The sequence below is a fragment of the Heptranchias perlo genome, chromosome 20 (genome assembly GCF_035084215.1).
Source record: "Heptranchias perlo isolate sHepPer1 chromosome 20, sHepPer1.hap1, whole genome shotgun sequence".
In the NCBI taxonomy this organism is placed as follows: domain Eukaryota; kingdom Metazoa; phylum Chordata; class Chondrichthyes; order Hexanchiformes; family Hexanchidae; genus Heptranchias; species Heptranchias perlo.
Window position 1 is genome coordinate 7,627,988 of NC_090344.1, and position 13,611 is coordinate 7,641,598.

The 13,611-nt window shown below is 45.8% G+C and overlaps 1 non-coding gene and 1 pseudogene across 1 annotated transcript; one reads left to right on the plus strand and one right to left on the minus strand.

Moving 5' to 3' along the window:
• Window positions 1-13,087, minus strand: part of LOC137335598 (zinc finger protein 850-like) — a 103,796-nt pseudogene extending 90,709 nt beyond the window's left edge.
• Window positions 6,799-6,891, plus strand: trnay-gua (transfer RNA tyrosine (anticodon GUA)). The gene is made up of 2 exons: window positions 6,799-6,835; window positions 6,856-6,891. It is a non-coding gene; the product is annotated as a tRNA-Tyr (tRNA).
• Window positions 13,088-13,611: the final 524 nt, after the last annotated feature.

Consider the following 13,611-nt stretch of genomic DNA (forward strand, 5'->3'; position numbering starts at 1 on the left):
ACAGGACAAGGAACAATCAAATGTGAAAATACTTAACTGGAGGAGGGCTAATTCCAGTGAGTTAAAAAGGGATCTTGTCCAGGTGGATTGGAATCAAAAATTGGCAACAAAACAGTAATTGAACAATGGGAGGCCTTGAAGGAGGAGTTGGTTCAGGTACAGAGCAGACAGATCCCCACGGGGGAGAAAGGAAGGGCATCCAAAGCTAGAGCTCCCTCGAGGACTAAAGAGATAGAGATTAAAATGAAACAGAAAAAGGAGGCTTATGACGAATGTAAGGTTCATAATATAGTCGTGAACCAAGAAAGTACAGAGGAGATCTAAAAAAGGGAATAAGAGGTGCAAAGAGAGAGTATGAGAATAGATTGGTGGTTAACATAAAAGGGAATCCAAAAGTCTTTTATAAACATACAAACAGTAAAAGGGGAGTCAAAGGAAGGGTGGGGTCGATTAGGGACAAAAAAGGAGATCTTTTTGTGGAGGCAGAGGGCATAGCTGAGGCACTAAATGAGTACTTTACATCTGTCTTCACCAGAGAAGAGGATTCTGCCATTGTACAGTAAAGGAGGAGGTAGTAGTGATATTGGAGACGATAAAAATAGAGAAAGAGGAGGTACTTAAAAGATTGGCAGTGCTCAAAGTAAAAAAGATTTTCGGTCCAGATGGGATGCCTCCTAGATTACTGAGGGAAGTCAGGGTGTAGATAGCGGAGGCTCTGACCACAATCTTCCAATCCTCCTTGGTATGGGAGTGGTGTCTGAGGACTGGAGGATTGCAAGTGTTACACCCCTGTTCAAGAATATGGGAGAGGGATAAACCCGGCAATTACAGGCCAGTCAGCCTAACGTCGGTGGTGGGAAACTTCCAGAGACCAGAATCCGGGATAAAATTAATTCTCACTTGGAAGAATGTGAGTTAATAAATGACAGTCAATATAGATTTGTTAAAAGTAAAATCATGTCTGACTAATTTGATTGAGTTCTTCAATGAAATAACGGAGAGGGTTGATGAGGGTCGTGCACTCGATGTTGTGTAAACGGACATTTAAAAGGCGTTTGGTAAAGTACCACCGAATGGACCTGTTGGTAAAATTGAAGCCCATGGCAGCATGGATACAAAATTGGCTGAGAGACAGAATGCAGAGAGCAGTGGGGAACAATTGTTTCACAGACTGGAAGGAAGTATACAGTGGTGTTCCGCAGGGATTGGTATTAGGACCATGCCTCTTTTTGATATATATTAATGACCGAGACGTGTAACTCGTGGGGTGCCGCAAGGATCAGTGCTTGGGCCTCAGCTATTTACAATATATATCATTGACTTCGATGATGGGACCGAGTGTAAAGTATCCAAGTTTGCTGATGATATAAAGCTAGATGGGAAAGTAAACTGTGAGGAGGACACAAAGAGTCTGCAAAGGGATATAGACAGGTTAAGTGAGTGGGCAAGAAGGTGGCAGATAGAGTATAATGTGGGGAAATGTGAGGTTATTCACTTTGGTAGGAAGAATAGAAAAACAGAATTTTTTTCAAATGGTGAGAAATGATTAAATGTTGGTGTTCAGAGAGATTGGATGTCCTCGTACAAGAAACACCGAAAGATAACATGCAGGTACAGCAAGCAATTCAGAAGGCAACTGGAATGTTGGAATTTATTGCAAGGGGGTTGGAGTAGAAGAATAAGGAAGTCTTGTTGCAATTGTACAGGGCTTTGGTGAGACCACACCTGGAGTACTGTGTACAGTTGTGCTCTCCTTATCTAAGGAAGGATATACTTGCCTTGGAGCCGGTGCAGCGAAGGTTCACTAGATTGATTCCTGGGATTAGAGGGTTGTCCAATGAGGAGAGATTGAGTAAAATGGGCTAATTCATTCTCTCTGGAGTTTGGAAGAATGAGACGTGATTTCATTGAAACTTATAAGATTCGGAGAGGGCTTGAGAGGGTAGATACTGAGAGGATGTTTCCCCTGGCTGGAGAGTGTAGAACTCGGGGCATCGTCTCAGGATAAGGGGTCGGCAATTTAGGACTGAGAAGAGGAGGAATTTCTTCACTCAGAGGGTTGTAAATCTTTGGAATTCTCTACCTCAAAGGGCTGTGAATGGTCAGTCGTTGAGTATTTGCAAGGCTGAGATGGATAGATTTTTGGACTCGAAGGGAATCAAGGGATATGGGGATTGGGCAGTAAAGTGGAGTTGAGGTCCAAGATCAGCCTTGATCTTATTGAATGGCAGAGCAGGCTCAAGGGGGCGTACGGCCTACTCCTGCTCCTATTTCTTATGTTCTTATGAACCGTCATGTTTTCTTCCTCATTTACAGACTCTCCCTGACATTCAACATTTCTCCTTCATTTACAAACAATTCCTGACCAATCACCATTTCTCCTTCATTTGCAGATGCTTCCTGGCCGATCACCAATTCCCCTTCATTTGCAGACTCCCTGACCATCACAATTTCTCTTTCATTTACAGATGCTCCCTGACCGATCCACATTTCTCCATCATTTACAGACGATGCCTGACTGATCACCATTTCTCCTTCATTTACCGACGTGCCCTAACTGATCTCCATTTCTCTCTCATTTACAGACGCTCCCTGACCGATCACCATTTCTCCTTCATTTAGAGACGCTCCCTGACTGAGCAGCATTTGTCTTTCATTTACAGATGCTCCCTGACCAATCCACATTTCTCCTTCATTAACGGACACTTCCTGACTGATCACCATTTCTCCTTCATCAACAGACACTCCCCCACCGATCACCATTTCTCCTTCATTTACAGATGCTCCCTAACCGTTCACCATTTCTCCTTCATTTCCAAACGCTCCCTGACCGTTCAGCATTTCTCCTTCATTTCCAGACGCTCCCTGACCGTTCACCATTTCTCCTTCATTTCCAGACGCTCCCTGACCGATCACCATTTCTCCTTCATTTACAGACGCTCCCTGACCGATCACCATATCTCCTTCATTTACAGACGCTCCCTGACCAATCATCATTTTTCCTTCATTTACATACGCTCCCTGACCCGTCACCATTTCTCCTTCATTTACAGACGCTCCCTGACCGATCACCATACCTCCTTCATTTACAGACGCTCCCTGACCAATCATCTTTTCTCCTTCATTTACAGACGCTCCCTGACAAATCACCATTTCTCCTTCATTTACAGACGCTCCCTGACCGATCACCGTATCTCCTTCATTTACAGATGCTCCCTGACCAATCATCATTTCTCCTTCATTTACAGACGCTCCCTGACCAATCATCATTTCTCCTTCATTTACAGACGCTCCCTGACCGATCACAATTTCTCCTTCATTTACAGACGCTCCCTGACCGATCACCATTTCTCCTTCATTTACAGACGCTCCCTGATTCGATGAGTCACGAGGTTTGACCCTGACTCTGCGCATGCTCGGAGGCCGCGGGCCGTTTGTCGAGTTTCGGGTCTGATCTAAACCGGAGCCCCCGGAGTGTAGAGAGAGAGAGGAGAATGTTCACTGTTTGATATTCGGGCCCGGGGCCGCACTCGGGGTTTGTGAAGCCCCCGCCCCCTCCCCCGGGGTTTATTAACCCGCTCCCCCCGCCCATCTCTCACCTGTTGCGGACACGATCTCGGCCTCACTCCCCGCCCGCCGCGCATGCTCAGCTCACACTGCCCGGGTGATTGACGGGAGCTCCGGACCAATAGGAAGAGCGGAGAGGGACTGGAGGACCGAGCGGGCGGTTGGTCCTCCAACCAATGGGAGTGTGTGAGGGGCGGGACTTGCGGCACCGAGTGGGCGGGGCTGAGCCCGGATCTCCCTCATTGGCTGAAACTCTGCCTCATTTTGAAAGCTGATTGGTGTGAAACTCTTGGGGAAAACTGGCCCTTTGTGTTGTGGAGAAAAACCGATGGAACCGAGTGGGTGGAGCAAAGATTTCAACATTGGGAATGAAATGGATTAATTCAGGACAGACAGCAGGGATTATTGGAGGGAATAACACAGTGTGGGGATAAAATGCAATGGAGGTTGTGAAGATGGATTGTTAAAAAGTGTTTGAGAAGATGCCGGACAGGAGGCTTGTTGATCAGATTCAAGCTCCAGATCCCTTTCAACCCTCACACAACACAAACCCATCAATCTCAATATTGAACATTTCAATCGAGCCCCAGCATCCACAGCCTTTCGGGGAAGTGAGTTTATGATTTCCACCACCATTTGTGTGAAAAATTACTATCTTATTTTGCTCATAAATGACCTCGCTCTAATGTTAAGATCATCAAGAAGTTGGCAGATGGAGTATCATGTGGGGAAATGTGAAATTATTCACTTTGGTGGGAAGAATAGAAAAGCAGAATATTTTTTTAAAAGGTGAGAGACTAAGAAATGCTGTTGTTCAGAGGGTTTTGGGTGTCCGTGTACACGGATCACATGAAGTTAATATACAGGTACAGCAAACAATTAGGAAAGCAAATGGAATGTTGGCCTTTATTGCAAGGGGGTTGGAGTATAAGAGTAAGGAAGTCTTGCTGCAATTATATGGGGCTTTGGTGAGACCACACCTGGAGTACTGTGTACAGTTTTGGTCTCCTTACCGGAGGAAGGATATACTTGCCTTCGAGGGGGTGCCACAAAGGTTCACTGGATTGATTCCTGGGATGAGATGGTTGTTGTGTGAGGAGAGATTGAACAGAATGGCCCTATAATCTCTGGAATTTAGAAGAATGAGAGGTGATCTAATTGACACGTCTAAAATTCTTAGAGGGCTTGACAGGGTAGATGCTGAGAGGCTGTTTCCCCTGGCTGGAGAGTCTCGAACTAGGAGGCATAGTCTCAGGATAAGGGATCTGCCATTTAGGACAGAGATAAGGAAAAATTTCTTCACTCAGAAGGTGGTGAATTTTTGGAATTCTCTACCCCAGAGGGCTGTGGACGCTCAGACGTTGAATATATACAAGAATGAGATCGAGAGATTTTTGGACACAGAAGGACTCAAGGAATCAGGCAGGAAAGTGGAGTTAAGGTAGAAGATCAGCCATGTACTTACTGAATGGCAGAGCAGGCTCGAGGGGCCGTATGGCCCACTCATGCTCCTATTTCTTATGCCCTCTTGTTCTGGATTCCCCCTCCAGATTAAATCATTTCTCTGTATCTACCTTATTGAATCCCTTTATTATTTTAAACATCTCGATGAGATCACATCTCAATGTTTTAAACTCATTGGAATAAAAACCAAGTTTATGCAACCCGTCCTCATAATTTAATCCTTTTAACCCCTGCGTCATTCTGGTGAATCTGCACTGTATCTTTCCCAAGGCCGATTTATCTCTCCTTAGGTTCAGTGCCCAGTTCTCCAGATGGGGTCTGACCAAGGTTCTTTACAACTGAAGCATCACTTCTGTATTCCAACCCCACTCAAGATAAAGATCAACATTAAATTAGACTTGTTGATTATTGTCAAGATTTGAAAGGTATTTGCAAAGGATTCGAGGGGATCTTAGAGTTGGGATTTTTCTTTATTCTGTCCACTCAAGGAGTTTGATAACAGACTTACTCCTTTGAATTTAGTGCTGGATTATTGGGCCGTGATGTGTTTACTTGTTTGTATTTTGTTAAATACATTTGCAGAGTGGATTTAAATTGAAGACGAGATTTCCAGGCCTGATGCTCTATTCACACATCGAAGGTGAGAGAGATGCTGTGGGACACACGATAAGTCCAGTAGCTGAAAGTGATTCACAGACTGGGTTTTGTGTTTAGTGATCCCGGGTACATTACCGATACCTTCCCTGGATCCCAAGGCTGGGAGAGGCACTCGGGAAGGACCGGGGAACTGGGACTTGGCCATGAGAGTAATTGAAGGTATGAGAACTGAATTAATCTACAGTGAGAAAGGAGAAAAGGCATAATAATCGGTAATTAGGACATCAATTAGTCTCTTACCTTGAATTCATCAAGTAATTGACCCATTCTGTTTGAAATAAAGTTGATTTATTTGACATAGATCCAGAATATTGAATTTCAGCCCAGTTATAGCGGTTATTAACATCAGCAGAAACAAATCTCAACTGCCAGATTGATGTTCTGCTGCTGAAACCCTCATCCGTGCCTTTGTTTATCTCTAGACTCGACTATTCCAATGCTCTCCAGGCCCGGCCTTCCACTTTACACCCTCCGTAAACTTGAACCCACAATATCCAGATCAATAATCAGTCACATTATTCATTGTGTCACTGGCCCAGGCTGTGGAGAACACGGAGCAGCTCCCACTCCCACAGCGCTGCGGTATGAGCAGGTACCGAGTCAGCCTCAGTCATGAGCACTGGAATCCACGAGTCCGGTTGTGTCAAAGGTGCACGGTGAACAATCACCAAAGTGAAACATTTTTGCTGCTTCCCATTGATATCTCAGCTGGCAGAGTGACAAGACTGTCGTGGAAAATAAGACAAAGGCACCCTTACATCATTTGTTCAATTCCTCCTCGAAGGAGTACGCGTGATTTTGCAATAAGCAGCAATTAGTTCAAGGTCGCTCTCTTAACTTTACACGCAACGTGCAGATTAACATGTTGCCATGAAAGCACAGGACGCCTCTTTTCCTTTCACAAACTTCAGAACTTTCTGTGTCTGCCCAAACAAGGCTGTTTTGCCTCTGCTCACCAGCAGGGAGTGCTTTTGAGCAGCAATACTTCAAAACACTCAGCTCTCGCTTTCAGGCAAAAGAAGTCTTCGATCAGCACCGGACTCCACGAGTCTGAACATGTCAACAGGCGCACGGTGAACAATCACCAAAGACAATCTTTTGTATCACTTCCCTTCGATAGCTCAGCTGGTAGAGCGGAGGACTGTAGTGAATTAAACAATTGAAGTAATCCTTAGGTCGCTGGTTCAATTCCGGCTCGAAGGAGTGAGTGTGCTTTTGGAATAAGCAGTAATTACCTCAAGGTCGCTCTCTGAACTTTAACGGCAGTTTACAGATTAACATGTTGCCACTGAGTCACAGGACACCACTTCTCCTTTCTCAAACCTGAAAGCTTTCTGTCTCTGCCCGAGCACGGCTGTTTCACTCGAGCATTTCCCTCTGCTCACCAGCAGGGAGTGCCTTTGAGCAGCAACACTTCAAATCGCCCTCAATTTCAGGCAAAAAGGTCTTCGATCAGTCAGTCAGTCAGGGCTCACGCTGCTCCCTCAAGCTCCAGCGGCTGTTGCTTTCCGGTGACCTCGTCTTCCTTCCGCAGGCTCGGGCTCTTCTCAGCATCATTCATGATTACTGTGGCTTCCCGTTCTGCTGTTCCTCACTTGCTGATGCTCGATACCGCCGATTGGAGCAAAGTATTTCATATATTCAGGGAGCGGCAACCCAAGGCAAGATTTCTCTGCTGGTTGTGGAGCAGCTTTTAGGCGAGTGCGAGGCGGGAACTGTGAAGGACGATTTACAAACAGCAAACGAGGAATTAGATCAACTGGCAGAGCGGTCACTTGGCCCGTGAGAAGTAGTGGGATCGTTGATTATATTCTCCACTCACCGATTGTCTTGGTGCAATTATACAGAAACAAGAGTGTTGTCAGCGAGTCCATAGCCCATGAACTTCCTAAACTTCACTGTGTGTTTGGGTACTGAGAGGTCAAGGGGCAGCAAATCTTTTGATGGGCTGCAGTCAGCAAAAGCTCTTGATTTTCCGATGCAGAAAAGATGGAAAGATGAGGTGAGAGATGGAAAATAAGCTTCGTAATCCCTGATGCCTTCTCTGAAGATTGAATTCAGGACCTGCAGATTATGACACTGATGCACTGCTTGCTGGTACTGAAAAGGCACTTACCAGGTATGGAGCCAGGCAGTACCACCAAGTCGGACAGCTTGCAAGGTATTGACAGCCATAAAATAATGCACAGTTTGCAAAAAAAAAATCCATGCCAAGTGAGGAGTTGAACTTACAGTCTTCTGATCTATAATCAGACGTGTTATGCATTGCACCACCAGCCCCAGTTATAGTGAGGAAGTAGCAGTGGGAGGCAGTGAGCATGGCTGAGGTACTAAATAAATACTTTGCATCTGTCTTCACCAAGGAAGAAGATGCTGCCAGAATGTCAGTAAAGGAAGATGTAGTTGAGATACTGGATTGGCTAAAAATTCATAAAGAGGAGGTACTTGAAAGGTTGGCTGGACTTAAAGTAGAAACATCACCTGGTCCGGATGAGATGCATCCTCGGTTGCTGAGGGAAGTAACGGTGGAAATTGCAGAGGTACTGGCAAAAAACCTCCAAACATCCTTAGATATGGGGGTGATGCCAGAGGACTGAGGAATTGCAAATGTTACACCCTTGTTCAAGAAAGGGTGAAAGATAAAACCCAGCATCTACAGACCAGTCAGTTTAACCTCGGTAGTGGGGAAAGTTCCAGCAACGATAATCCGGGATAGAATTAGCAGTCACTTGGACAAGGATGAGGGAAAGCCAGCACGGATTTGTTAAAGGCAAATCGTGTTTAACTAACTTGATACAGTTTTTTGATAAGGTAACAAAGAGGGTCGATGAAGGCAATGCAGTTGATGTGGTGTGCATGGACTTCCAAAAGGCGTTAGATAAAGTGCTGCATAATGGGCTTGTCATCAAGATTGAAGCCCATGGAATAAAGGGGGCAGTAGCAGCATTGATACAAAATTCGCTAAATAACAGCAAACAGAGTGTAGTGGTGAACGGTTGTTTTTCGGAATGGAGGGAGGTGTCCAGTGGTGTTCCCCAGGGGTCGGTGCTGGGACCACTGCTTTTCTTGATATACATTAATGACTTGGATTTGGGTATACAGGGCACAATTTCCAAATTCTTGCCACCAAAATGCTCCACTCCACTGTCATCTGCATTAAACACCCATTTTGCAAGTTTATTAATGTATTTTGTATTTGGTCGCAATCTTCATTAATATTATCTAAACTCCACCCCACCCGCCAATCTGGTGTGATCTGTAAATTTTGAAATTGTACTTCCGATTCCCGAGTCCAAATCATTTATGTGAATTGTGAACAGTGGTCCCAGAACCAATTCTTGTGGAACATCACTTTTCACCTTATACAGTGTGAGTCGCTACAATTAACCCTTGCTATCTGTTTTAGAGCAGTAGTCAAGAGAAACTTCTTTACATAGGGAGTTGTCAGTCTGTGGAATTCACTTCCACGGTTAGTGTTTGGGGCACACAGTTCTGTAATGACAAGTGGTCCTCATGTTTTTATCCAAGACAGGCCTCAGCCCAGTCATTTACTCCAAATGTTGGTGCAATAGTTCAAGCTAAGAGGCGCCAGGTATCGGGAGCAGCAGTAGCAGTAAACAACATCTAAATGTACGTAAGTAACAATAGAGTTCATTTTCATCTATTTCCAGTTTAATAACTTTTGCTGAATGTGGTCCAGGCCAAGTGTCATGATATCGGATCAGGTTCACCAAAGGAAATGAGTTTGACACCCCTGAGATAGACAATGTGAACCGGATTACCCTCATCCACTAACCCAGCAACTTCTTCAAAAAACTCAAGCAAGTTCGTGAGACACGACCTTCTTTCCCAGAAGCCGTGTTGAGTATCTCTAATGGCCCCTTCTCTTTCCCCGTGATGATAAACAGCATCTCTTAGGATCCCTTCAAGCATCTTCCCTCTGATCGAGGTCACACTGATGGGCCTGTCATACCCCGGCTCTGATTTGTCCCCTTTAATGAAAATGGGAACTACATGAGCTCCCTTCCAATCTCAGGGGACAATCCCTGACTCTATTGAGCTGTTGAAGATACAGGCAAGGGGCTCACAGAGCACCCGTCCCATCTCTTTAAACACCCAGGGGTGGATATCATCTGGACCTGGAGCACAAAGTATTTTGAGAGTTCACATTTTATCCAAAGTGACATCCCTTTCTATTTTAATATTTATGATGTTATTGTTGACAGCACATCCCACAGTTGGAATCTGAGCCTCATCCACAGGAGTGTAGGCTGATGAGAAATAGTCATTTAACAGCTCTGCCATAGCCCGGGAATCTGTCCTGAACTGTCTTTGAGTGGACCTAAACCATCTTTAATGGTCTTCTGACTCCTGACGTAGCTGGAAAGACATTTGCTATTATTCCCACAATTGTGCACCATCTTCTTTTCCAAAGATCTCTGAGATTCTCTAATGGCTGCTTTTGTCTCCCTCGATTGTGGGTGATATTTGTCCCAATTTTCCTGTAAACTGAATTCATCCTGATCTGATCTGGGTTAAATGTAAGACAGTTCGGGGAGTCAGGAATCATTCACCCCGAGACCCACACTGACAGGTAAAATCCCAGACGGTTCCTTAGTAAGGATCCCTCTGGTTCCTCAGCATATCTTTGTCAGCTATCTTACAGTCCACTCCTGGAGGCCCCACTCCCTGAGCCTGCAACCTTCAGCAGGGTCAGTGGTGGAGTTCCGCAGTGGGAGTGATCCCAGAGTAACTGTCGGGATCGCCCCCACCCTGTGGATGGTCCGGGTCGTGTATTTTTAGTGATCCTGGTGTCTAACACGCACACATCAATAAAACCATGAATTCTGGAAACACACTGCAGGTCCTTCTTTATCTGGAGATCGAATGACTGTTGTATAATTGTACCAGCAGTTAACAGGCTCCTGTGAACTCCTCCCTCTGCTATTTTAATGCAGACTTTAACTCATTTATTTTTAACGGGTTTATTTTAAATGAGTTAACGCCTGCCTTAAATGGTAGACTCAGGACTGTCACTCAAACAGGTGAAATCTTCATAGAATAATTACCACTGTCATTTTTAGACTGGATGCCTCACGGCCACTTTGCTCTCAGTGAAGGGAGACGAGAAAGACCAAAGTGCCGTTTGCCCCTCTCAGTGTGGCCCTGAAGGACTGTGTCCAGGCTGAAGTTCTGTTCCCACCGGACGATCCTCCCCCCAGATTGTCCTTTCTGAGCTCCAGTCAGGTGATGCTAAACACTCAGGTGGGAAAGACTAAAATCTACAACAAGGTGTTTAAAACAAATCTGATTTATTTAACAGATATCCAGATTATTAAACTCCAGCCCAGTTATAGGGGTTATTGACATCAGCAGAAACAAACCCCAACTGTCAGAATGAACATGGTTCAGTCCTGGATGGGATTAACAGCAGAATCCGACCCCTGCAGTCATATGTGAACTCGCTGGTGTCTCAGCACGTGTGATGACTGAGTGAATCCCTTCCCACACACGGAGCAGGTGAACAGTCTCTCCCCAATGGGCGTGAGTTGATGTGTCAGCAGTTCATTTCTGCTTTTAAAGCTCTTCTCACAGTCAGTGAATTAACAGGTCACTCAATAGTGTGAACAAGTTGATGTTTCAGAAGGTGGGATGAATTAGTGAATCCCTTCCCACACACGGAGCAGGTGAACAGTCGCTCCCCTGTGTCAGTGCGTCGATGTCTCAGCAGTTCGTTTCTGATTTTAAATCTCTTCCCAAAGTCAGAACATTTAAAGGTCTCTCACCAGAGTGAACTCGCTGGTGTCTCAGCAGGGTGGATGACCGGGTAAATCTCTTCTCACAGAAGGAACAGGTGAACGGCCTCTCCCCAGTGTGAGTGCGCTGGTGTGTCAGCAGATCAATTTTGCTTTTAAATCTCTTCTCACAGTCAGAACATTTAAAAGGTCTCTCATCGGAGTGAACTCGCTGGTGTGACAGAAGGTTGGATGACCGAGTAAATCTCTTCTGACACACGGAGCAGGTGAACGGCCTCTCCCCAGTGTGAGTGCGTTGGTGTCTCACCATTTCGTTTCTGATTTTAAATCTCTTCTCACAGTCAGGACACTTAAAAGGTCTCTCATCAGTGTGAACTCGCTGGTGTGACAGAAGGTGTGATGATTGAGTGAATCTCTTCTTACACACAGAGCAGGTGAATGGCCTCTCCCCAGTGTGAGCTCGCTGGTGTGTCAGCAGAGTGGATGACCGAGTGAATCCCTTCCCACACACAGAGCAGGTGAACGGCCTCTCCCCAGTGTGGGTGCGTTGGTGCATCAACAGGGTGGATGACCGAGTGAATCCCTTCCCACATGCAGTGCAGGTGAACGGCCACTCCCCAGTGTGACTGCGTTGGTGTGACAGCAGATCAATTTTGCTGTTGAATCTCTTCTCACAGTCAGAACATTTAAAAGGTCTCTCATCAGTGTGAACTCGCTGGTGTGACAGAAGGTTGGATGACCGAGTAAATCTCTTCTCACACAAGGAGCAGGTGAACGGCCTCTCCCCAGTGTGAGTGCGTTGGTGTCTCAATAGTTCAATTCTGATTTTAATTCTCTTCCCACAGTCAGAACATTTAAAAGGTCTCTCATCAGAGTGAACTTGCTGGTGTTGCAGAAGGTGGGATGACTGAGTGAATCTCTTCTTACACACAGAGCAGTTGAAAGGCCTCTCCCCAGTGTGAACTCGCTGGTGTGTCAGCACGATGGATGACCGAGTGAATCCCTTCCCACACACGGAGCAGGTGAACGGCCTCTCCCCAGTGTGAGTGCGTTGGTGTGTCAGCAGATTCCTTTTGCTTTTAAACCTCTTCTCACAGTCAGAACATTTAAAAGGTCTCTCATCAGAGTGAACTCGCTGGTGTGACAAAAGGTGGGATGACTGAGTGAATCTCTTCTTACACACGGAGCAGGTGAACGGGCTCTCCCTAGTGTGAACTCGCTGGTGTGTCAGCAGGGTGGATGAACCAGTGAATCCCTTCCCACACACGGAGCAGGAGAACGGCCTCTCCTCAGTGTGAACTCGCTGGTGTGACAGAAGCTGAGATGACCGAGTGAATCCCTTCCCACACACGGTGCAGGTGAACGGCCTCTCCCCGGTGTGAATGCGTTGGTGTGTCAGCAGGTTACTTTTGCTTTTAAACCTCTTTTCACAATTCGAACACTTAAAAGGTCGCTTATCAGAGTGAAATCGCTGGTGCATCAGGAGGCTGTATGACTGAGTGAATCCCTTCCCACACACGGAGCAGGTGAACGGTCTCTCCCCGGTGTGATTGCGTCGATGAGTTTCCAGCAGTGACGGGTAATTTAATCCCTTCCCACAGTCCCCACATTTCCACGGTTTCTCCGTGGTCCGGGTGTCCTTGTGTCTCTCCAGGTTGGATGATCAGTTGAAGCCTCGTCCACACACAGAACACGTGTACAGTTTCTCCCCGCTGTGAATGGTGTGATGTTTTTTCAGGCTATGTAACTGGTTAAAGCTCTTTCCACAGTCAGTGCACTGGAACACTCTCACTCGGGTGTGTGTGTCTTGGTGCTTTTCCACTCACACTGATGTTTGAAATCTTCTCCCAGAGATAGAACAGACAAACATTTCTCCTTCCACATTCAAAGGCCGATGATCTTCAAGTCCTGATGAATCAAATGAATCTGTCAGATCGTGACGTGATCTTTGGTTTGAGTTTCCTGTCTGCAAATCCTCCCCTTCTAATACCCTGTAAAAGGAGTTTATAAAAGTTATCACTGTAAGTACAGGATAAAAATTCAGATCAGATAACTCGACGTTCTATGGAACATTCTTTCCTCTCTTATTCCTCAAAGCTGTAAATCCCCGTCCCACACACTCTCCCTCCTCCCTGTGCTGAAATCCAAACACATTGCATCATCTTTC